Genomic DNA, 25,822 nt, shown 5'->3' with positions numbered 1-25,822 from the left:
GGGTCGGTGATTATGGAAGATAAATATAGGCAGTAATGATTAGTGAAAGGGAGTGATAAATGGGGTGGGGAATGGGAACAAATCTGAGACACGAAAAGGCAGAAACAAACGCTTAAATTTAGAGTTCTGTCCTCAAAAAGTCCCTTCCTGTCAAATATTCCGTAATAAATGATGAAAACCTTGGCATTTGATATTTCCCAGCGACAGCCACGACATTCCTGAGATGTATGTTGGGAAGCCTTTGCCCACAGCAGGTTTGTGCAGCATGTGCAGCCTCTCCAGGAAACAGGCGGGGAACTTAAATGTGTTTTGGAGACCAGAACACACGGATAGTTTGGGCTGGTCTCTGGGACAGGGTGGAACCTTGGCTGGAGCACAGAGGTACCTGTTCTCTGGCACAGGTGGTTTCAGTGCCACTGATGTCACTTGGGTACAGCCAGACAAAATAGGTTGAGGTGGTCGAACATTTATTTTGGGTCATTAACAGTTTAAAGTCAACAATTTATGTAGGGAACTCAAAAATTGGATCTGCCTCTCTTGACATCAGTGACAGAAATCCCATGGATTTCCAAGGAGGTGCATTTCATCCACGTGCTCCTGGTGCCTTTTCCTTCTGTGCTCGAGCTGAGTTTTCAGAAAACACACAAATATTTCATTTTTCTCCTCAGAGCTTTTCTTTTCGTAATTATTATAAAACCAATAGGAAGACAAGTTGGCTTCTCATGGCCACAGACCCCAACTCACCAGGCTACTCATCTGCATTCCTTATTTCCTGTATTTATTAGTCTGTACCTGCCAGGCATTTGTGTGTGTGTGTGTAGACTAAGAACTTTGTTTATTTGAATTATAAAATCAATAAGGTTGGTGAAGATCTCTAAGATCAGTAAGTCCAACCATGAACCCAGAGCTCCCAGGTCCACCACTAAACCTTGTCCCAAAGCACCACATCTGCAGGGTGTTTGAATGATTCCAGGGATGGTGATTCCACCACTGCCCTGGGCAGAACACCTCGGGGAAGCGGGATCATACATCACCCAGTACAACCAATTCCATCTAAATAAAAACCTTCTAGATGTTGAGATAGTAAAAAAACCCAATAAAAGATGGATTAATTTTTCATTAAGGCCTTTGAATTTGAAAATAACAATGAGCTAAACCAGAACAACCCATTATTATAGTTGTTCTTTTTCTCTCAATGTTTTATAGAAGAAAAATAACTATATTTTTCTCTCTCAATATTTGATAGAAGAAAAATAACTAAAAGGTCAGAGAAATTTCACGTGTCCTAAGATGATATTGGATGGATCCTGTATTTATTTTTTCAAGGTACAATATTTAAATGTCAAGCCTCCCCAGGAGAAATAAATTATTCATTATAATTAGAAAATGTAATTTATTTTTTTTTTAAATCATTTATTGGTGACTAAGCAGCATATTCAGTGAGAATGTTTCTTCTTTTGTACAATAGCTATGTACTTTGAGATAATGTTCTAATTACCTAATTGCAGCTATTGTATTGAACTGGAGGTTGAGATCCAAAGTGTCATGGCAACTGGCAGAAAAGCTCTGCAGCCTCTGCTTTCTCAGTAGAGTCTCAAAAATAGCTCTTTATTGTAGGAAATAAGGAGGTAAATCTTCTTAACAAGATAAAGCTTGAACCAAGAAAGAATTTTCCCCCCTGCACTTGATGGTAAAGAATAAATTAAGCATTTCTGCTTCAATTTAATTAGCATAAGCCATCATAATAATGTACCCATAAGTGTTTGCTTTTCCAATCTAGAGCAAACCTCCTGTGCTCAAGAGATTTACTGTAAATCATTGAATATTAATTTCTTGGTTTTTATTGAAGAACATTTTACACAGTCAGCTTAGGAGAGAGAGAACAATCATTTTCTTTCCTTTGCAGGAAAGATCTTATTTAATACTGTGATATTAACTAAAAGGAACTCCATGAAATGCTGCTCCAGTTTTATGATCTTGTTAAACTCTGGAGACTTCTGGGAGTGGGAATTTCAGAAAATAGGAAGAGTATATTTAAAATATGTCTGACTCTGAATGTCTGATAGCATTATGTCTTTCTGTTCACTGCAACTCATGTGATCTCTCATTAACGGTTGTAATGCTAATTAGGAAGCTGCCTCTCACTTTATTTCAAAGAAATATATGATTCCATTCAGGCTGAGTAATGATTACAGAACTGCCATAAATTCAGAAGAGAGCTTGGCATGAATAAAGATCCCAGTTCAAGTCTAATAAATTTTATAAGTTGAAAATGTAATGGATTAGGGTTTCCTTGCACATTGCTGCTCTGGTGATATAATCAAAGCAAAAGTTGTTCCTGTTGTGCCAATTCCCATAAATCAGCAACCATGTCTAACATGTGCAGCTCATCCTGCACATCTGGGTTTTGTTGTTTGGTTGTGATTTTTTTGGTGGTTTTTTTGTTTGGTTGTTTTTGGGGTTTTGGGGGGTTTTGTTGTTGTTGTTGTTGTTTGTTTTGTTTGTTTGTTGGGGAATATTGGTTGTTTGTTTTCCCCCTGAGAAGTGAAGTTCATCTGTGTTGGACATAACTGACTACTTACGTCTGTGCTTTCTGGAGAGCCCATAATAATGTCCCATCAAATTAAAGTTTCACGAGCTTTTTTTATAGTCTGTCATTACGTGATTTGGGAAACAAATATTTACGAGCTCCATTTGGTTTCCATATGTTTGCCTGGGAAATGGGGCAGCTGGGAGAAACCTCCTGCCAGGACCACTGGTGCTGTCCAGGAATGATTCCCTTCTGCTCCCAGCACAGCCCCGATGGCACATGGGGCTGGACCTTTAGTGGTTACTGGAATTTTCTGCTTCCAAACATCCCTTTCCCATGTACTCCACTTCCCAATGTATCTAATATTCTTTCCACAGAGAAAAGCCTTCAGAAAAATACGTCCTTTACCTGTGGGTTTGCACTGAGCAGCTGGAAAACGTGGACTTGGAAAAGAAATGCCAAAATCTAGAATCTGTTCTTCCCTCCCCTAAAATCCAGCCCAAATAGCAATTTATGGGAAAAGTTAACACTGATATTGGCTTCCTAGGAAACACAAGATGGTAAAACTAGAAGTGACCACCCCTTAAATTCTGGAAATATCATTAGTTCTATAGGTAGGAGGAGGCAGTGCCTGTTATTGTGGTAGATGTTGGTAAAGTAAGGGCCAAATATTTATCCTGGTGTTGCAACAGTTCACAAAATGCATATTTGCAAGGCTTTTGGTAATGGCATTTCACATCCAAGTGTTTGCATAAAGGAGTTGGAGACTTGAATTTCCACCTCTGCCATCAGGACTCACAAACGTAACTCGTCCAAGGAATTTTGTAGCCATAAACTTTTATATCTGCGATGGAAAAACTGGTCAGGAGGTAAATCCAACTGCAGTAGGAATGCAGAAGTGGTGACCAGTGCACCAGGCTGTCTGGTTGACTGCACTTAATTTCCTTTGTGAGACTTGAGGCAGTTAAAGCAAATCCCAGATCGAGAAGTCACCGCTGCTCTCGCTGCTGGAATTCTGGAACGCCAGTTCTGCCTTTTATGAGCTCCCATATAAATCCCAACGAATCCACCATGAAGAAAATGAATTGCAGTCTCCAAAGTTCTCTCATTTTGCTTTCTGCTGAACCGCTACCTATTTCGAAACTTTTTTTTCTCTCGTGCCTAAGTGAAAATGTTTTCTCTAAACAGTTTTGAGTGCTTAAAAGAACATGTCATTTTATACTTCCTAAACCACTTTTCTGTCAGGAAAAGAATAGAAGAGGTCCACGGAGATTAAGGATTCAATTTAAAAGTAATCAAATACTCATTTTTCTTATGAATATTTAGACCGGTGACTTACCAGAGCTCACACCTGAATCTGTCAAGTTCTGGGTTTATTTTCCTGGAGTCAAGGACCATCATTTTCTCCTGTTTCTGTTCCTACAAAGGATTTTTTTCATGCTCTGACTGCTCAGTATAATCCAGAAACATCTGTTGCAGCTGCTTGGAGCATGAGCTCTGATTCAGGAGCAGCAGGAAAGTCGACCAACCCCTCAAATCTCTCCATCACTTTGCAGCCCTCGAAAGCAAATGGAAACTCAGAGAGAGAGAGGCCCAGAAAGAGCATTTTCTCTCTAGAAAAGGCAGGAGAGCCTCAAAAGGAAGTTGTACTGCAAAGCTGGTGTTGCAATTTGTCACATACGATGCCCTTGAGCCACACCCAGCTCGTCCCAAGTTTACAGCTGGAGCTTTTTCTTCTTTTTATCCCGACATGTATTTTTTGAGGAACAAGAAACCCCACAATGCAACCAGGTGAAATTTGAAATTTATTCCTTTTCTAAAATGGAAACTTTTATTTATTTTTTTTAAATCCCCACCTTCTTTGCCAGTGGGGGTTACTGGATCCTCAGTTCCTCTGCTGTTCCTACATGTGTTGAAGGATTGCTTTGTCTCCAGCTTCTGGGAGCTCTTTTCTTCCTAACAAATGTCAAGAGCTGTTTTGCTAATTCCTCTCCTGCGTGTCATCCCTCCTCATTAATTCTCCCAATGACAATGACATCTTTTCCAGAGACACTTCTCCTCCTGAAGCTGCCACCTTATTTATTTCTTCCTCTGCCTTGCCTTGAGGAACATGATAAACTTGAAGACAGTGCAGAAGGTTTCTCAATTTGTTTAGATTTCCTGGTACAGTTGTGTAGGTCTGGCCAAAGCAGGTATAAATCTCTCTGTTATTATTTTTATTTTCTTTAGATAAAGCTATTTTTCTTAAACATACATATAACACTGTAATGATTGAATAAAATTAGGTTGGTAAAATAAAATTAATTTATTTTATAGGGTTCTTTCAGACTATCCAACTTTGACTCAACACTGTAGAGCTACACCTGGTCTATCATGAAAATACCTGATGTTGACTTAGAGAATTCAAGAAATGAAAAGCCTTTAACACCCCTCAATTAACAACTAATAAATGCTGCTGTTGAGACTGAATACTTTTAAATCCTCCTCACCCAAATTGTAGAGTTTTGTAGAAATATTTTTATTAGGTTTTTCCACACAGTTTACGTTAAGCTGAACATTTCTTCTCTTTCACCCTGTAATAATTTCTCCTGTTATGAGAATTTCTGCTGTTGCTGGTTTTAATCTTTTCTATTGCTCTGTTCCCTCTCTGAGGAAACACAGTTTTTCTGTGGCCTGTTGCTCCCTTACTTACTCACCTTTCTTTAGATAAATATTTGCTTTTCACTTCTTCTTTCATGAGGTGCTTCTTGTAAGAGGAATGCACACTATAAAGCAAGAAAATAAAAATTAATGCATGCTCAATCTTCTTCAAAGGTCAGGAAGGATCCAATAAAAGCTGATGGGAGCCGGGTGTGTGATTTACCAGTCTGGAAAATCCTGGCCACAGGCAATATTATTATCTATTAGGAAGCAGTAACATGAGTCAGATCCTTTCCACCACACAGGAAGATTTTTGCCAACTCAAACACCACAGGAAAAAAAGCATTTAGTAAAAGAAAATAAACCCCCAGAAGTATCTCAAGTCTTATCTTAGAATCTGTGAGTCACAGACAACAAAAGCTCTGAAGATAGAATGATTTGTGCTAGATGGGAAATAATTCAGCTTAATGAAAATCAAAAAAAAAGGAAGTGATATGGACTTCAGAGTATTTGAATAGATACTTTTAAAAGAAATAAAATTTATGTACTACAAGGAAAGGTTATGAATACAATTAGAAGGAGGCAGCAGTTGGAAGAAAAAAAGAATGGTTAAAGGAAAATAAGAGAAAGCATGAAAATAAATATCTAGCAGGTGTTCAAAGGTTTATCATATGTTCTTATCTCCCCCATTAGTACTAGAAATACTGCCAAATCTCCAGAAATATACTGAAATAATTATTTGCTCAAAATGTTAACTTCTAAAAAGATGTTATTTTGCACATCCATTTCAACCAGTTTGCAATATTGTTGAAAAGTGGTTTGCTGCCATAACTTTTTTTTTTAATATTTAATTATTTTTTCAAGAGATGCTTGTTGCTGTATCACTCAATCAAAGATCCTACCAGGCAAGAAAATATTTCTTTAAATCCTTGGTGTCTGCTTTGCACGCTAAACAACGAGGAAGTGGCCTCAGGGAAGGTTTAAGCTGGATATTAGGGAAAATTTCTTCATGGAAAGGGTTGTAAAGCCTTGGAACAGGCTGCCCAGGGAAGGTGTGGACTCACTATTCCTAAAGTGTTTGAAAAATGTGTGGATGTGGCACTTGATGACGTGGTTAATCAGTGAACATGGTGGTGGTGGATGGTTGGATTTGAGAATCCTAAAGGCCTTTTCCAGCTTTAGTGAAGCTTCAGTTTGAGGGTGTTGGTGAGGATGAGATTCCAACAGTTCCACGGAATATCTCAGAGAGCCTCTGGGAAGCTTTTGTTTGGATCCCTCAGGTAAATGGGAGCTGATCTGTTTGGCATCAGCTTTGCTGCACCTCTTGATTTACATCACAACTTCATGCCTGGAAGTTGAACATTATCTAAACTTGTCTAGAGCCTCCTCTGCAGCATTAATTCATATTTCTCACAAAGGTGCTGAGCAGGTGTTTTTCTCTCCCATAAAATGAATAGTGTGTCATGAAAATGTATTTTCACACTACATGGAAAACCCGCCTGATGCTGTAAAGTGCTGGGAAGGCACTACAAAGTCTCTCCTGCTCGTGAAAGTGGAAGGAAAATCAAACTGCTGAATATTAAAGATCAACTCTAAAAAGGGAATTCATGATGCTTCTGCTTATTGTCCTAAACAGAGATGCAAGATTCAAAACCTGTTCCCCAGTGAGGCCTCCTACCCACATGTGCTGTTTTCAGTAATAAATTAAGTTCTGGTTTATGGAAAAAAAAAACAACCAACCAACCAAACAAATAGAATTTTTCCATTTGCTTGAAAAACTTTTTCTGTGGCGGCTGTAAAAAAATGCACATTTATAATTATAGGGGTTTTACATTACTTAGATCCAGCTAGTTTTAGTTCTTTTATTCAAGGAAGCACAACCTGTTTCAGTTCTTGTGCTCATCTTGTCAAAAAATTAAAAGAGAAGATGAGCATTTTCATCTTTCTCCCCAAAATAGAACCTGAGTCCTGTGTGACCAGTCTAGAAAAAAGGTTTTAAAGCCAAAGAGTCTTCAAGGACATCCAGAAATTAACTTTATGTCATTAAAAACGTTTACCTGTTTTCCCAGATGATTCACAGTCACTGTAATTCAAAGTTAGTCATTCCATGAAGGTTCAGCAGTAAAAGATTTCCTTCTCTAAGACTCTGAAATGTTTTATTCTGCTGCATTCCAAGAGACACCCTGTGGAAATCTAAGCTTATTCTTAAAGAAATGAAGAAAAAAAAAATCCCAACTGCAAGGCCACAAGTGAACATAAAAACCCCACACTTTTAGCAAAAAAAAATTTAAAATAATTCCTTTGTATTTATGTTGTAAAAGGTCAACTACCTCTGTGCAGCAAGATAATTTGATCAGATTTGGGATTCTGAAATTTTTTTTCACTTTTCTATCCATTTAACAATATTTAGAAATAGGTCTCTTTTTTTGTGGGAAAAAGAAAACCAACCTTGAAACTGGGATGGTCTGTAAGTACTGCAGCAGAGTGATAAAGGACTTCATCATAACACTCTTTGAAATGTGCCTTTATCCATAGAAATTTGCCCAAAATAGCATTTTGTGGGGAAATTTCCAGAAACTTCAGCAATTGTTCAGCAGTAGGTGAATAACCTCATCCCTCAGACTCCTGAGGAAAATTTGCATCAACCTGCAGGGTTTTTGAGTGCGACTCTAATGCCACATTTACAAAATAAATTCAACACAATCTTCACGTTTGGAGGAAAGAGATTTTCCTGCCTTTTAAGCAACTGGAGAAGGTGAGAAACAGCATATTCTTAGGAATATGAAGTGCTGAGATACACAATTAGAAGAGGTGTCAAAAAACTTAATTGAACAATGACATGCTGTCAGCAGCAGCTTAAATGCAATCCCATGATGACACTTGCTATAAACTATGTCAAAATGAAAAATAGGGGAGAGCTGACGTGTGGAGGGGCTGAGATTCCTGATGGATATTCCTACAGAAGCAAAACAAGTGACAGGAACATAAACTGCAGCACTGATTACCCTGTAATTAAATGGAATTAATAAAGGATCAAGGTAACAAAACACGGAACAGGACCCATGAAAACAGGGACAAATGTTGATTTGGAAATTCTGCCATAGGGGTCCAAGATTTAGGAATAACAACTGGTTGGTTACCTCTGGTGCCAGATTTGTGAGCCTTCTGGGAGACAAAGCAGCCAATTCTTGTTTCCCCCACGTTTTTCCACTCTCTGTGTCACATCCCATGAGGTTTATTGCTCCTTGGGAATTGTGAAGGACTTTGGTGGTGCTTTTCCCTACACAGCATAATGCACCTCTCCATCCCCTGCATGGAGGGCTTTCATTGTCACTGGGAATAGATTCCTGCTTTTCCCCCTGGCTGTCACACTCCAGCCTAATCTTTAGATCAATAGACCACACATTATTTTAAGAGCTCTCCCTGGTTTATTTTAGTGCCATCAACACAGTCAACCACGTGCTGACTTCTCAGCTCAGCATCCCGGGATAAAAAGTGTTTCTTCTCTCCCACACCCTTCATCTTGCATGAGTTTAATTTCAAACAAATCTGAACAGATAAAAAAAAAATAATGATGAAGCCCAAAATATCATCCATCTGCTTCAAATGCTTCAAGGTTTGAACACGGGGTATTGAACATTTCCTGCTGTTTATTAATAGGTAATAGCAAATGGAATTTGTTAAATAACTTCAAATAGCGTTCTTAGGAAAAAAAATTAGCATTTCTTTCATCAAATGCATTTTCTATTATTTACCAGCTCATAGAGTTAGTTTTAATAAGTAACTTTAATAATTAACTTTAATAAGTTATGCCAACAGTAAATAGTTCACCCTAAATTCTATATTGAATGCAGCAGACCCTTACTAATTCACATTTTGCTAATCCTCACACTTTCTAACACACAAGAACCTCTCCCTTCACCTTCTGTCTCTTTGCAAAGATTTAATATCATAATGTTTCAGTGACTCCTCAGCCTGTTGGAATCTCATTATTTATACAGCATAAATAATTAAACTAGACCCTCTTTTTAAAATTAAATGAGCCGTGGATTTCTGAACTAGTTACCTTAGTTATAAATTGTGCCAGGAGCTGATCTTCTCTCACATGCAATTAAAGTGTTCACCGACCTCTTGCACTGAGGCTTCAGAATTAGGGAAGTCACCCAAGCAAGGACAGACTGGATGGGATGCAATATGGACAGTATGGACAGGGGAGTGCTTAGGATTATTTTTTTTCCCCCTCCATTTTTTTGGAAGCCCAAAATCACCCTTTTATGGTGAATATGTGTCCAGGTGGTTCTGCTGCTCACTCAGTAAATTCACTGTGTCACCAACTGGGGCTGTGCTCACGTTCTGCACCCAGAGGTACTGGTGGAAACCTCATATTTTTCAGTAAGAAGAGACTTTTCCCCTTGCTCTTACTTCCCCGTTGTTAGTCCATCATTTAACAGAGAGGTTGTTTTGGAGAATAGTTCCAACAGGTGTCTGTAATTACTATTTTTTGGGTAACTTGTTAAAAAAATATTTTTAATTTATCATCAATACCATTTCCACACACATTTTAAAATAATAAAAAAATAGGTATACACCATAAAAAAGTCCCCTGGTCAAAGGGCAGTGCCCTCCCACCCAGGGAGGGTGTTTAGTTGTGCAGGGCAAGTTTGAAAATTGAGATGCACGGCCGGTTTTAAACCTCATAGCGGAATTTTTTTCCGAGTTACCTGAATAAATCTCTGCTTAATCTCTGAGTGATGACAGAATTTCTCATCTCTAAGCTTCGTGTGCTAACAACCCAGCATTTGGAAATCCTGATTAGCCACACAGCCAGTCAGAGGGGCAGAACCAAACAACAGGCCAGGCTGGGGAAACTGTTTGTAGGGAACACAGCTAAATAAATAAAACACAGTGCAGCCACTTGGGCTGGTGTTGGGGACCAAAAAACATCTCTAAAACAAAAATATCAGTCCTAAAGCTGTTTAATATCTCAGCAGGGCCCAGGGCTGAGCACCACTGAATATTGACAGTATGAATATACTGCATTTGTGCAGACAAAGCTGCAAATGAATTCAGTTTGCATTAGACACGTGTAATTACAATGCCTTGCCCTCTTTGTGCATGTGTTAGCTGCAAATAAATGAGATTTGTTTGATGTTTTCCACTGCATCACAGATAAAAGATCCGGAGCAAACAGCAAACCCATCGCTTTGATCCTGTGTCGAAACACAGGGATGCAGATTAAGGTCTAAATCCAACTTTTCTGATCACAGCACTGCTGAAGGAAGGGTGTGTATCTTGGGTTTTTTAATTAATAAATAAAAGGAGTGAGAAGAATCCATTTTTTTCTTGTCTGAAATAATTACTTTCTTGCCTCCTGGTCAGCAGAGGATGTTTTGCTGCCAAGAAACCAACAATAAAAACATGCTCACAAAACTCAGAGCAATGTGACACAGTGGCTGCTGCATTTCGAGGGTAGGAAAAAACCCCACCTTCTCCTGTTCTCTATTGCAGATGGTTCATTGCATTCAATCAGACAAGCACTGATACATTTAAAATTCAAGGGAGCAAAAATACAGATGGAGATTTTGTTAACTGTTTGGAGGGAAATCTTGCTCCTCACAGCAATAGCTGCACACCTGAGAAAGCAGAGGGTGAGAAAAATCAGTTTATAAAAAGTGTAGGAACTGTAGCAAATTAAAAGAGCATAAGAAAATAAAAAGCAAAGCAAAACAAATAAACCCCCAAATCATATTACTTTTTTTTTTTTCAATGAAAATGGGACCGAGCTTGAGAGTGCATAAATTTACACTTATTGAGAAGTGGGAAAACATACTAAAGAGCAAAAAAATACGAGAAAAAGATTGCCAGACTACCTTAAGGTTTTAGAAATGATATCTAAGTTAAATGTATAAAACAGTTAGAGAAGGAAGGTTTTGTTACCTTCAATTCATTTCAGTACTCTTAGAAGATACTAAAATACATCCAGAATAGAATAACATAATTATTCTGCGAGATCAATGGAAACTTTCTCCATCAGGTTGTTTTAGTCACCTTTGCCTTCTGGATATCAAATGAAACACAAGAAATATATCAGCAAAATAGATATTTTTGAATTTAAAGATCCCCAGTGAAAGAGAGAAAGTTTAAAAGAAAATAACAACAGGCTTTGTAGGAATATTTCATAAATTATCTACTTCTTCTTTGCTACAAGTTACTCAGCTGTTCCATCCTTCATTTATAGCCACATTTTTTTCAGTTGTTTCGTCACTGAGAACAGAAATGTTTTCTCTTTGCAGTGCCATGCCAGCTCTTGTTTATTCCTCCTGATCCTTTATTTTAAAATAAACCAGCGAATCTCTAATTAAAAAAAGTCAAAATGCGTGATTAATTACAAATCAAGAGTATTCTGAAAGCAGGAAAGAAAATAAACAACTGTGGTAAAGTGAACAGATGGGATTACAAACTGAATTGCCATCATTAGCATTATGAGTCTGATAATTAGTTATTAGAATAACAATACATATTTAATATTAATATGAGATAACACAAGTGTTATTACGGGGACAGGAGAAGAAGATGAACTTGGAAGGTTCTAGCTAAGGATAATTGGAGTTGGACTGCCTGCTAATGTCGAGGATTGACTTGCAAGGCTCTTGTGGAGATAATTTTGATTTTGTGGGCAGACTCCTGATTTTTTAAAGCAGAAAGTGGCCTCAGTTGTGTCTTCACAATGCAGAATTCAGTATAACAAAGAGGATCAGCTTCCCTTTCAGATAGTCTTATGTATGAATAAAATTCTTATAAAATAAAGTCTTATCTTTGCTCATACTAAAGTATTCTGTTCTTGATGTAGCTTCCACTGAAACCAGCAGGAGTTTGTTTATTTTGCAGTAATTAAATTAATTAATGGGGATGTTGTCACATTACCTATGAGTACTGGTCCCTTCTGCAGGCAAAGCTGTAGAAATCCACTAATTTCAGACCTCTAAGCAGGATCCTGCCACCAAAAACCCATCCTAACTCATCAGTGCTCCCAGAAAACAGGGATACCACAGTCCCCAAGTGGAAGTTGGAAGGACTTGAACCCTGACCCCCCACAATTTCAGAAATCTTGTATTTTCTGTCAAGTAACACATGATTTCTAGTTTATTTGATGAGACTAAATCTGGTTTTATTGTGGGATTCAGGCTCTAAAATCTCACTGCATATAGAGAAGATATTTAGAATTATGTGTGTGTTGAAGACTGGCATAACTTGCTCTGAATAAGATTATGAGCAAGTGGAATGGCTTTTTATTATTGATAAAGGCATTGATCTCCCTAATTCCCAATAAGTACAATAAAGGTGAGGGTATTTAAATGATAAATAAAAACTGAATACAGGGTAAAACAGTGGTTTTTCCATAGTTCTTCTAATAAGTTATAGTTTATAGGAGTGTAAAATCAGGTATGATAGCTGGGACTGAGCAAATTTAAGTCAAATCAGGGAATTCTGATGAGTTGCCAGGTTACACAAAGCAAAAACTGAGCCTAAACTTTGGTATAATAAATAGAAAACTGAAGTCACTCAAAAGATGGGTTATTTTTTCCTCTTAACTTTGAGTGGTTTTGCTTGGATTGGAGAACTAGAGAATTTAATCGAAACAATTGTATAGTTAGTTCCATCTAATGACTCTCATAGAGTCAAATATACATTAAGAAGAAATATGTTAAGTGCTGATGTGCTGAATCTACTGTACAGGCAACGTTTAATTGCAAAAGGATATCATTTGGAGTGACTGCTATTTCCCTGCCTTCCCAAAATGAACCTCCCAACAAAATAATACAGAGTGTAAGCAAAACTGAAGTTCAAAGATCTAATTTCTAATTCAGGCAGGCATTAAACATATGCTTAACTTTGACCAAATGTGTAAAGCCATTAACTTCCAGGACCATAAAGAAGTGCTTAAAGTTAAATGGGTACTTAGGTTATTATTCACACAGGGTTGCCTGCTTGAATCTTACTCCCCTACCAGTATTAGCACTTTCTTTAGCAGCTGCTCCCATTGATAACCAAAATAAAACCCCAAAAAACCCTGTTCCTGACCATTAAAAAGTGGCAGAACCTGATTCTCATCTGTGCATATGGGTTTAATGTTATGTTAGATTTATAATTGCTTTTCTTTTTTTTTTTTTTTTTTTTGCCTGTGTTAAACATGAACAGAGAAAAAACTGGGCTGTGCTACCAGGCAGCCAGGTAGTTGTATATTTGTGCCTGTAGTTAATTGTGAAAGCAAATGAGAAGCTGCCTTTAAAAATCAGGTCTTATGTTTTTGGAGACTCCAAGAAAACAGGAAGTCTGGGCAGGAATCTGACCTAACATAGGCCAGAGTAAAATTGCCTTTTTTTTTTCAGAAGACCAAACTTAAGAGAAATCCAGGCTTAAAACCTTGATTTTCAGCCCTAAAAATTTCTCTACTGACATGGACTGGGGAGAACACTATTAATACCTAAATTTCATACAGAAAAGAGTGTCATGATGGTTAATAAATGGGCTACTAATCTAAACCAGCCTTGAAATAATAGAGCTAATATTAGTTTCTATTTCCATGTGTTCTTTATTAATTGAAGGAGACGATGGTTCATTTGAGTTAATTATTTTCTCTCCAATCATCTCAAAATCAGACCTTGCATTTTGTGTTCTGCCATATTTTGACTCCCCCACACCACAGACCAAAATCTTCCCCTTGACTTTCACTTGTTTCACACAAGCCCGGAATCAATTCCAGCTTATCAGTATCAGACAAACCCTGTCTTATCAGGGGAACTGAAAAATCCAGATAAAGTAACAATTTTAGCAAGTTGTGAGACATGTAGCTATTTTAGGCAAGTTACACCCTGTTGACATTAAATTATTCTTGAGCACTTCAGGATTTTAGTCAAAAATTCCCCCTCAGGTATTTAGGGCTGCCTTCCTCGTTTTCAAAACCAAACCGTGCCACAACCTTACAACCTCCCAACACCAAAAACTCCTCTGGGAAAATATGTGCCCTCCCTCACTTACAAAAAAAGGATATTACCTGGATTTCATGTTTTCTGTAGTTGTTTCATTGATCGGTTCAGTCTGTTCTTGGAGAACAGGTAAACAAAGATGGAAAGAAGGAGTTTAAATGTAACATTTTATGTTGAATTTTGCACTCCTTACATTCCCCTACTGGAATTTATTGCTCACTACTTAAGTATAACCACAACATCTCCAACCCCAGATAAAAAGTCAGTAGAGATGTGATTGCCCTGCTCCTTTCCTCTCTCTCTCCAGCTCAGCTTTAGTTGCCAGCTGGCCCTTCCCTCCTTGTTTTTTCCAATGAACAAAGTGTTTAAAAATCCCAAACCAAACAAACCAAAGAGGCAGTGACATAAAAACTGGGGTCATAGCAAGAGGGATGGGAAGAACAGCTGTCCTGCTCAGCGTGGTGCTCCCACGTCCATCTGCAACCTCAACCATTTGCAAAGGGAAAGGAAAAAAAAACTGCAGGAACAAGGGCTGGGTTTGCAAAGGAGAAAACATCCCAATTTCCCAGCACAAACAACAGGTTTGGAATGTTACCACCCACCAGAGGAGGAGGATTTCCCTGCCAGACCACCACAGGGAATTCTTTGTATATTGTAGGGTGAGGGAACTTCCAGCAAGGACTGAGTCACCCCATCCCCAATCACACACCAGGCACTAATCTAACCTGAGAGTTATCAAAATCAACTGGAAGATTCTATAGGATATAAATCCTTTAAAAGAATTTTCTCTGAAGAGGAAAAAAAAACAATTTCTCCACCTGAACTTGCAGCAAATTGGGCAAGTTCTGAAATCAACCTAATAGGGGATGGCACTGAAATAAATTTCCCTGTCCTTTGCCTTTCTGAACTGCTATAAAATCTGTAGCCAAGGCTGCAACCTGATAGAATATACAACTTTTTTACAAGAGTAAATATTTTTTGGAGTCCAGAAAAATCTGCATATTAAGCCCAGGATAATCCTCTTGGATGTTTGGCAAACCAGCCTAAATTCAAGTCTCTTACCCATTTTGGAAAGGACTTCTGGAAAGATTAATAAAAACACATTTTGCCTCCAACAAATCCTAGTATGGATTGTCTAGTTATCTGAAAATATGCCTTGCACTTGAACCCTCCTGTGAAGTATTTTGTACCATTTATTTTCCCTGAAGTCTTTATTAGAGCAGACATTTAAGGTTTTTAACAGAATTGACTTTAACTGGAATTTATTGGCCATTCTTCCCCCACACAAGCACTTTTTAATTTAAAAGAACATGTTTTTTACAGTGAGGTTTCAGCCCAACTGTGTTGTTGGTTTTTTTTTTAACTTAGTGAAAATCCTTTGAAATGCAGTTGTACTTTTTACTTAAGGTGAAGTTATTCATGTGAGGAATGGCAGTAGGTCTAAGTCCATAATCCTAAATAAAAGGTTAACTCTTGTAACGAATCATAGAGTGGCTGTTTGGCCAGTTTTGCTTTCCAAAAGCAATTTCCAGACATATATTTACTTTGAACAAGAATTACTCCCCAAGAGATAACTTTCTCTTTTATTGGAAGTTTCATTTAAATAAGAGCGAGACGTGAATATTTGGAAGGCAGCACATGTTTCTGAGACATTTCTCTTGCAGGTTGTAGATGATTCACAGGAAAGAAATCTTTTGATGCCTTGCCAGAATACAAAATGCCAGGTCCTTCCATGGTGCAAATGAAAGGAGCTCCGTTTCCCTCAGCACACATTTGGAGCAGCAGTCTGGCTGATATTTGCTTTTGTAGATACCTCTCACCCAACTGTCTTCATTTTGAACGGTCTTCTTTGAGCAAAGAACAAAAATAGCAGCTCAAATACCTGACATTGGGCAGAGAAAACTTTGGAATTATGGAAATGTGGATATGAAAAGAATCTGATGATGTTTGAGCAGAGTTCATGAGCGAGGTCTTTATATAAATAGACCATAATGTGAATATTTGAAAGACGGTCTCAGATCTTAAACTGCTTTTCTTCAGTCAAGTTCACTTTTAAAGACTATTTTTAAGGACTATTTTGCTGGTATGCATTGTAACACTTTTGTAACAGAGATTTTATGTGATCCAGGTGCTAAAGTCATGATTTAAATATTATGACATTTATTATTAATATATACTGTCATTTACTACCTGAAAAAAGTAATGCTACCTCATGAATAAAGTATCCTGGCAAGATACCACCAAAATAATAACAAATTCCTGTGTGAAAACAGCTTTAAAATTAGGGCTAAATAATAACATGGTATTAAGGATGTATTCTGGTCCTTACAGACAGCAGTAAACTAAATATTTCCCAGTTAAAGCCTAAGAAAAAATAAGTATTCCAACTACAGATGGAAGAGAAGCCACGAATCCCTTGGAATCTCTCCAGCAAGGGGTTTGCCAATGCTTCTAACAAACAAATGGGTTTTACCTGAAAGAATTGAAGATTAAATCTGATATATAACTGTGAAATAAATAATACAAGCATCTTATGACTGCTTACAGGATAAAGTCTGAGCTGTTGTCTGGGTAGGATTAATAGTAAGGAGTTATTTCGACGATTGGTGGATAAGAATTGAAGATTATTTATTCAAACTGGAAAAGTGTCATTTGGCATCTTAATTTTTTTTTCCCTGTCTTGCATTTGTCACAAAACTTCAGCCAGCACAATGGGACGTGTCTGTATTTCCACTTTAATCTGAGAGGAAGATGAGTTCAAATGTCTCAGGGTATCTCCCACCCATCTCTGGGATGAATCTCCTCAGCAGCCAGAAGGACGTGGAATATTCACGCTCAACAACTTGGATTTCTTCAGAAATGATTCTGCTGAGATTCAATTCCTCCAGCTCTGGTTTTATCTGCATATTTTGTTATTGAGCTGCCTTTTTTTGTTTGTTTTTTTTTTTTCTCCCTCTGTGACTTTCTGTCTAAAAGTAATTGCTTAATTTTCTCCTGTGTCCCTCTAAAAAGGAACAAGGGCCTCTCTGCAGTTCACCAGCATCTTTGCCAGCCTTATCTGGAACCTGGAATGCTTCAATTTCCTTCTTTGTCTCTGGATATCTTGGTTTGCAGCCTGAATGTTTCCTTTTAAATCAATTCTCACATTCTAAAGACAAAATCCTCTCTTGTAGATGGCAACAAATGACTTGAATTTTTCTGTTGCGAGAACAAATAATCAAATTAGAATTTTCCTAGGATATTAATTCAATCTAGGAAGCATGATTAACCATTCCACTGCTAAAAAAAAAAAGTCATATTTATCTATGTTACTTTGCTAGAGGTGGATACAGACCTGCAGGTTAATGCTCAAAGAATAGAACAATGCTTTGCTTTTTAAAATTAGATTGTTACTGTGAGTGATGTGGAGCGAGAACTCAATTGTCAGGAATGCACCAGAGAATAACTTTTAGTCATTCTCAGTTATTTTTATACCTCTTGATTTCTATAAATAAAGGATAAAAAAATTGGCACCTCGTGTATTCGTGTTTCTATATTTAGTGCTGGAGAGGGTACAAGAGAAAGAAAGGAAAAATATCATGATAGTGAGCTGTGGGCAGTTTTCATGAGATTAATTTAGATGTTTCATAACTTTTGCCAAGCTTGCTGTTGGCATTGGCTTGTCTGAAGCCCAGAAACTCACCTTCCAAGTTCTTCAGACTCAAGGAACCAGAAATGTTTCACTGTTGGCAAAAACCAACACGAGCCTCTTTGTATGTTTTGAGCCTGCCTATTTCCTAAAACCAGAATTAGCAGCATGAAAGGTTACTTATGCTTATAGGCATCTAAGCTTGGATAATATGTACCTGGAGATAAATTTGGCTTCGTGCTGCATGATGCTGGAAGAACTGTAACGTGGAGGCTGAGGAATAATTGAGGATAAAATCCTCAGGGGTGAAATACCTGAGGATTCTGCAGCTGCACGGGGTGTAGTAACAAGGGCTGGAGATGAATTTACAGTGCAGGAAATGAGATGCCACCCGAATTTGGACTGTGCAGTAAATAATTGTGAATGCTGAAATATTGGGAGTGTTTTATGAATATCAAGCACTTGAATTTGGTATGCAGGAAGGGTCTGTGTCAATGCAAGAAGGGCTTATTCAGACTATGAGTATGCAGCAGCTGAACTTTACTCCTTCACTGGAGTTTGTGGTTCAGCATTTTTTCATTTATTTTTTTCCATTTTCCATGGTGAAAAAGCAGCTGGCTCGAGGATCAGCAGTTACCTTCAGAGCCTCTTGCCCTCTGTTTCCTAGCAGGGTACAGATGAGGGTGGATCTTTTCCCTTCTAGCAGAGCAGTGCTGGGAGATTTTGGTGTATCACAGTGCTGCCCGTGGGACATGCTGTGCATCCCTCTCCCCTTTAGTGCCTGCAGTTCTTCCCTGTGCCAGAATTTACTGCCTGGGAAGCATTTTATAGTCCCTTCTTCTGCTGTCCCTGCTGGCACAGCCACCTGGACTCACCAACCCTGCACCACACACCAAAGCAGGAGCGACCTTAAGGACCTGAGGGGTTGAATGAGGTCATTAAACTGAGAGAGTCGGACGACTCACTTCATTTAAAACTTTAAAACTTAAGCGTGTGAATCTTTAGTTAGTCACTTAAGTCAAATGTTCTCGTTTCCAAACCCATTTCAAGGGAAATTAAACGTTTGGCAGTCCTAAGAGTTTTGTCAGTCTGCAGACAGATATGGATTGCTTCATATCCTTACATTGTAAAAACCCCCCATTTTAATATAAACCTAGCCCAAGTTTCATTCTAGGCATTGATTAAATCACCATGAATTTAAATAAATAAACAAATTATTACATTGAATGAAAAAAATAACAACTACTACAGAAATAAGATATGAAACAAGTAATCCTACACTTTCCATTAATTTGTGTGACATCATGTCTTAAACTTACCTAAAATAATAAGAACTTAGGAAAAGTTTATATTGTTTTAACTTAGATTTTTTTTATTTTCTTCTTTTTCAGCAGAATTTCCTCACTTTGACAAGTGCTTCAACACAGAAGAAAAGTCTGTTAATCATCAAAGAGAAAAAAGTACTGATAACCTTGATCTCCTGGAATAAGTTGTGGCCATGTGTGACATTTAGGTATTTTTATTATTGAAATTACCCCCAAAAATACCTATTGCAGATACCAACAATTAGTGATAACGATTATGCAGTTTAAATTTCAGCATTTCTTTCTCTCTTTTTCCTCAGTGAATCCTCATTCCCCAGATAAGTAGCCCATTGCTACCGCTGGGATTTTTTATGTAAGGTATTACAGGTGATGACTCAGAATTATCTGTTAAAATTAATTCTATTAGGAATATATTCACTGGTTTGTTCTAAAGTAGCAATTTATCACATTTGAGTATAATGCACTGATAAATCTCCGAGTCCTGACAAAACACCTTCCCGAGATTTATTCCTGCACGTTCCAACAGGCCAATTTGTATTTCCCACACATTCTGGGGTTCAGAGAAATGTGCTGTGGCTGATGTGGAAGTGAAGCCTGGAAAAGCTTGCTGGATAATTAAGTGATAATGGTACTATCTCACTGTTTTATGAGGCAGTAACACAGTCCCTGAGTGAATAAACCACGGAGCCGAAAGCCTGCGCCGTTTATTCCAACAAGGGAACTGGATCATTGCCAGGAGCATTGCTACAACAGCACCATTACATTGGTGTGCTATAAATGTTTAATTAAATCAAATTTGGGGTGGATTCCTGCACGTGGCACGGAAAATAACGTCACAGTTTGAGGATCAGGAGAAAGTGCCAACGGAGTCGCTGCTTTTGAGGCATTGGCTGTGGGGTGGGATCCTCCTCAATGCACCTGCCTGGGGAGTCAGAGGGGATTTCTGAGGTGCAAAAAGTACTGAAATGAGACAAAACACAGATAGTGTCAGTGCAGTGGGATCCCGACGTTACCCTCAGCGCCGCTACCACTCCTCAATTTTAGAAATGGAGGATTAAGGCAAAAAAAAAAAAAGCTACATAAGCTGTAAGGAAAGAAGCTGATGTTTTGGTCCCTGGTCCTGCCTGATGGCTGTGATCACTGTTGTACTTTTCTCTGTAAAATACAGATGGAAAGAACCCACACTTCAGAAATATTTGGGAAGTTATCCATAAAGCCCAGTAAGGCCTGGGTAAACACTAACAGGGCACGGTGTGGTTCCTGAGACAAACCCCTGTGACATTCAATCCCGAAAGCTCTGCTGAGATTTCCAGACAAAGGTACGAATTTAATTTAAGTATTTGGATGCAGAGGCCTACTTGCACTACCAACTGGTTGGAGGCTACTAATTTCCTTTGTATAAATGACCAAACTGGTGTCAAACCGTCACGGTTTGGGTTAAAATCCGTCTTTGGAATTATGTAAAGAGAAAAGTCTGTGGGTGTGTGGTGATTGATCCCCTCACACCTCTTGCTGTACCTCACCTTGTTGGAATGTACTCAGGGAATAAGGGAGGCAGGATGGCAGCAAACAGTGCATTTCTTGGCAGACTAAATAAACTAACAAAAATGCTACTCCCACCACAGAAACCAGTTCAGACTTTCACTTCCAACCCAAGTGACAGTAAATATTTGCAAGTCAAAAGTATCAAACATGTTGCATCACATTAGTGCTGCAGAAATTAAGATTATGATATCAAACAAAACCAGGAACATACTATAAAAAAAGTATCTGATGCAAAAAATTAAATAAAAATAGAAATGCAGGAGGAAAAAAAAAAAAAAAACAACCAAAAATAATCTGCCATTTCTGTGTTTCTGTAACTTCAGAAGCCCAGGCTACACATTCTGCTCTGAAGCTCCCAAGCTGTGAAACATTTGCAAGGGGAACACAAAATTAGCAATCAACACAACTGATTAAGACAATCAGTTGAAATGTTTTACTATAAAACATTTCAGCATTTTTAAGCTGAAAAGTTAATGTGAAGATACTCATTTGAGACGTTAATTAAAATTGAATTAAAAATTGAACAAACTATTTCCTAACTAATCCTATTAAATACTTTTCTCATTGGAATCTGGTAAACTCAATAAACAAATGCTGTGAACATCACTTGAATTTATATATGAACTAGATACTTTTCAGTAAATCTAGACTGATATTGGTACTAGGGAAGGTCTAATTTTATACAAGAGTATAATATCAAGATCAAGATTTGTTCTAGGCCTCACAGTAAAACTGAAAATAATGTCAGGTTTCTCCATAAAGAACATTTTGTTCAATGTTTATGCAAACAGTGCCAGGAAGGAGCCTGATATTGTTGTTATGGCAATATATGCAACTGCTCATAACTCTTATTTTTATGCTGTATTTTTTTCCCTGCACACACTGTGACACAACACACTGTGGCTGAGCACTGACACATATTCCCAAAATGCCAATAAGGAAATAAAAAAAATCAACACAAAAGCACATGGCGAAAAGCAGTTGCAGAGAGGGATCAGCAATAACAGTGACAGTTTTCTTTTAGTTCCTCACACTTGTTTTCATGCAGAATATTTGCATTAAATCACATTTCCATAGTAGGTAGTAAGAATGTGATATTAATGGAAGCTGGATGAGAAATGTAGTGAAACACCACCAGCTAATTCCTAACAAAATGTGGATTTTTTAGGATGTGCTACAGGTAGATTGATGGGTAGATCCAGCTGGGTTTCCCCTCATTTTTTTATCCATTCTTCCTTCAAAAGGACCATTGAGGCTAAAGGAGCTCTGAGAGCACAACCTGAGTCCCATCATCCCCTCCTGGAGCCCTCCCAGCACCTCCAGGCAGCACCTGCATCATGAAGTGAAGGGCAAACAGAGCAGACATTCAGCACTGGAGGGGCTGAGGCTGCTGTGACACCACAGAATATCTTGGCTGGTGATCCCAGGCTGCTTCAGCAGCTCAGTGCTCAAAGGAATTTGTAATATAGAGTAATTTCCGAATTTACACCACTTTTCAACGCGTGGTTCCATCACCCTCTTGGCACAGTGAACCAGCTGATCTAATGAAGGGATAAAAGAACAGTTGCTCCATTTTATAAAATGATTATGTAGTTTCTCAATCAAGGAAATGAGAGATCAAAGGCCAGATTTAATTTTTTTTTTTTAGTTTTTTGTTTGTTTTTTTTTTTTTTTGTTCTTATAAAGGAACTAAATAATTGACAAGTAAAATGGAATGTCTTGCTGGCAATCTTTCCTAGACCTTGCCTTCAAAACATTTCAAGTTAAGATAGAACTGTGAAAACCAAAATAAATATAACCACCCTCATCTTTTATTCCACCCTTCTTATCATTTCCAAATATAGATTCAACTTTCTCTTCTGCCCTTGTGCAGTTGAGCCTTTTCATCCTGGCCTTTTCACTTGAGCTAATCAGGACTTTTTTGTCGATGTTTTTGGTCCAATTTTCTGCATTTTCTCTTCTGCTTAATTGGAACCAAAATAGTTTGGATGGCTGAACTGAATGGCAGTAATTTTTGTCAATTCAGCATTGCACTGCTGCCGTGCTTCCACACTAAATGGGAGGTGTTAGAGTTCAAGCAGCTCATCCCTCCAGTTTTCTCTTTGGCCAAGAAAATCTTTTTTTTTCATTTTGTAGCTTCCCCAAAATATTTTCGCTTAGCTGCTCTTTTGAGACATATTTGCAATCCAGAAGCTGATAGAACAAGCAAAGATGTAAATATTGTCCTGCTGGCAACAACCAATTCATTGAAATGGAAATGATTTATGCAAGAGTATCCTGTTTCGACCATTATTTGTGTCAGGAATGAGGAGCAAAATCAATTTAAAAACAGGTGCTCTACATTTGTTTGTTTTATAATGTCTTTTTATCATTAAACTTATTTATATTCTGTATAACCTTTCTGATGCACAGAATGTAAAAGTGCAGCACAACAGAGAGCAAACACACAGCTTTAAACATATCAGCTTCACAGAACTAAAACAATCCCCTCTGTGGAAGGGGAGGGGGCTGGGGGTTGATATTCACTCTTTTTAGCCTGCTAATGAAAAAAACAAAATTAAAATCACTTTGATATTTTAGGTCTGAAACTTTAAATGCCTAGCAAGCTCTAAAAGCCATGCCCCAAAACTGAGTTCCTTCCAGGCTGAGCTTTCATGCTTGAGCAGCCACAAGATGCAAATCATTCCTCAATGATTTGTATCATTGAATCAACTTTGAATCAATTTTGAATCGATCATTCCTCAGTGATTTGAACCATTGAATCAATTTTTTTATCATTTGCAGAAACAATTTGATTCCTGAAATCATCCCTCAAGGAGGGTTGCAGGATGCAGCTGCTGCATCCCAACTGCACCACGGCTCCTCACTCCCACTGTCCCCATAAGGCCTGAACATTTTAAGAGTCACACCAAGACCTTTGTGTGAGCCTGGTATTTCTCTAGGAGCAAACATAGTTGAGCTTGGAGAAAAAAAGACAATGGAGAACAGAGGAACAGAAATAATTTTCGCCTGCTAACAAAAATGCATCACACTGTGTTGAAATGAAGATGATGGACAGAAGTTAGGAGAGGGTGAGAATAATCTTAACTTGCAGCTACTGAGATTCAGAGCAGAAATTTCAAGTGGTGATTGAAAAAGAAACCTTAATAACCAGTCCCATTGTGCTGGTGGCAGCGAGAAGAGCTTTGTGCTCTCGAGTGGTCCTTGTGCAGAAGAGTCATCCAGTGCTGCTGCATTTTGCTTTGCTGAGAGCCTTGATTCCTCCTGCAGAGCTGTGGCTTCATGCTTGGCACAGAGGCTGAAGTCCTCACAAATCACTCGAGTGGCTTTTCCAGCACAAACACGGGGATGCAGCAGAGCAAGTGCTGTAAACAAAAGCTTCACTTCAGGGGGAGCTCAGCCAAGGCAGCTCTGCTGGAGCTGGGCAGGTTTCAGGTGCTGGGTTGCCTCAAGTGGAATTTGGACCAAAAATAATAATATCTGAAGAGATGGAGGTAGAAGGTTGGGAAAAGGACTTAAAGCTGTTGTCACAGTGCTGTCGTTTGTAGTCACACAATGTTGTCCTTTGGAACTTATTGCAGCTTAAAGGACCTAGAGGGGCTACAAAGGAGCTGGGGAGGAACTGCCAGCAGGAGCATGGATTGATAAAAGGAGGAATGGCTTCAAACTGCCAGAGGGTAGGTTTAGATGGGATATTGGGAAGGAATTCTTCCCTGGGAGGGTGGGGAGGCCCTGGTACAGGTTGTCCAGAGAAGCTGTGGCTGACCCTGGATCCCTGGAAGTATCCAAGGCCAGGTTGGATGGGGCTTGGAGCAACCTGGGATAGTGGAAAGTGTCTCTGGCCATGGCAGGGGTTGGAATTGGATGATCTTTAAGGTCTCTTCCAACCCAAAGCATTCTGAGAATTCTATGAATTGTTGGAGAACTTCAGGCTGGAATGAGCATTTTCAGCTCAAAGAGGTCAAATACTAATTCAGTCACTTTCTGATGACATGAACTCATTTTTTCACAATACAAATATTATTTCAGTGTATTACAAGAAGTTATAATGTTCTTTATAATTTCAGAATTTCAGTACCTTTATACTGCAGGTGTCAAAACTAGTTGCACAATTCTTTTATTTTAGAGCAAATATACTTCAAAATGTGGTTACTCACCCAGACTTTTTGTTTTGCATAAGAAAAAAAAAATATGTACTCTTAAAATAGAGTAAAAAATTAATTGCAGGTACTTCTTTTCTTGCAAATTTCAAAGTGAAGAAGTTCTGAAGAAATAAGCGTTGTGCTCCTTCCCAAAAATATTCATAGAGCCTGAATTTTTAACTCCCAGAGCATCTCTGTGATGTTAGTGTAGCTATATAGGGATGTAGGTACAGGAATATCTAACAGGGAGAGATGTGTGAGGAGGATTGAGGTGGATGGCAGAGATTGAAGCCTGGATGTTTCTGGCATTACCATATGAGATGCTCGGAGTTCTGTGCAGGGCAGGTGTCAGTTCTGAAATAGCAGATGGCATTTTTGGTGCATCAGCATCATTAGTTAGAGCTTCAGAAGTCAAAAACTGGGGATGGGAGTCGCCCTGCAAAATCAGCTCTGCTTCAAAATAAGTGCTGGGAACACATTCTGTGACTGAGGGACTCACAGGACAGCAGTAATGTAAGAAACCATGGCTGGTACCTTCTGCAGATGCTGCCTCACAAGAGTCCTGCCTGAACTCCTCTGACAGGTCACCTTGGCCTGGATATTTGCTGAGGATAATTGGGATGGAGCTGCCACAGCCACAGTCCCACCAAAGACCTGTCAATGCCTTTCTGCAGAGCAAGGACAGAGCTCTGCTTCCCTCTGCTCCCTCCCCGGTGACAAACCAGTCAGAAATGTTCAGCTAATTCACTGGAGCTGAGAAGAATAAGTTAAAAGTGCTCTGAAAATGAATATTATTAATGACTATTGTTGCAGTAAAGCAATTTGCTTTCGTGGATTCATTTAGGCAGGGAATCAAATCAACTGAGGTTTTAAAGAAATTTTGTCATGTTTGAGAACAAACATTTGTATTTTTGCCACTCAGGACTAATCAGGTACAAATTTAACCCATGGTACTCAGAGCAGACTGAGCTGCAACAAACAACTACTTAATGTCCAATTATTATTAATTCAACACAAGGAAGAAA

The 25,822-nt window shown here is 38.4% G+C and overlaps 1 long non-coding RNA gene across 1 annotated transcript in view; it reads right to left on the bottom strand.

Annotated features, from left to right (window-relative positions):
• The window catches only part of LOC116791649, a 53,005-nt gene that overhangs the window by 13,104 nt on the left and 14,079 nt on the right, over nucleotides 1-25,822 (bottom strand). Inside the window, exons 2-4 of the long non-coding RNA XR_004358810.1 lie at nucleotides 10,657-10,803; nucleotides 5,227-5,295; nucleotides 3,870-4,088 (exon numbers count right to left, since the gene is read on the bottom strand). This is a non-coding gene — a long non-coding RNA (uncharacterized LOC116791649). The remainder of the gene's footprint in view (nucleotides 1-3,869; nucleotides 4,089-5,226; nucleotides 5,296-10,656; nucleotides 10,804-25,822) is intronic.

This window comes from Chiroxiphia lanceolata, chromosome 10 (assembly GCF_009829145.1).
Source record: "Chiroxiphia lanceolata isolate bChiLan1 chromosome 10, bChiLan1.pri, whole genome shotgun sequence".
NCBI lineage: Eukaryota > Metazoa > Chordata > Aves > Passeriformes > Pipridae > Chiroxiphia > Chiroxiphia lanceolata.
The sequence above is the reverse complement of the archived record's forward strand: the minus strand, read 5'-3'. Positions and strand labels throughout refer to the sequence as shown.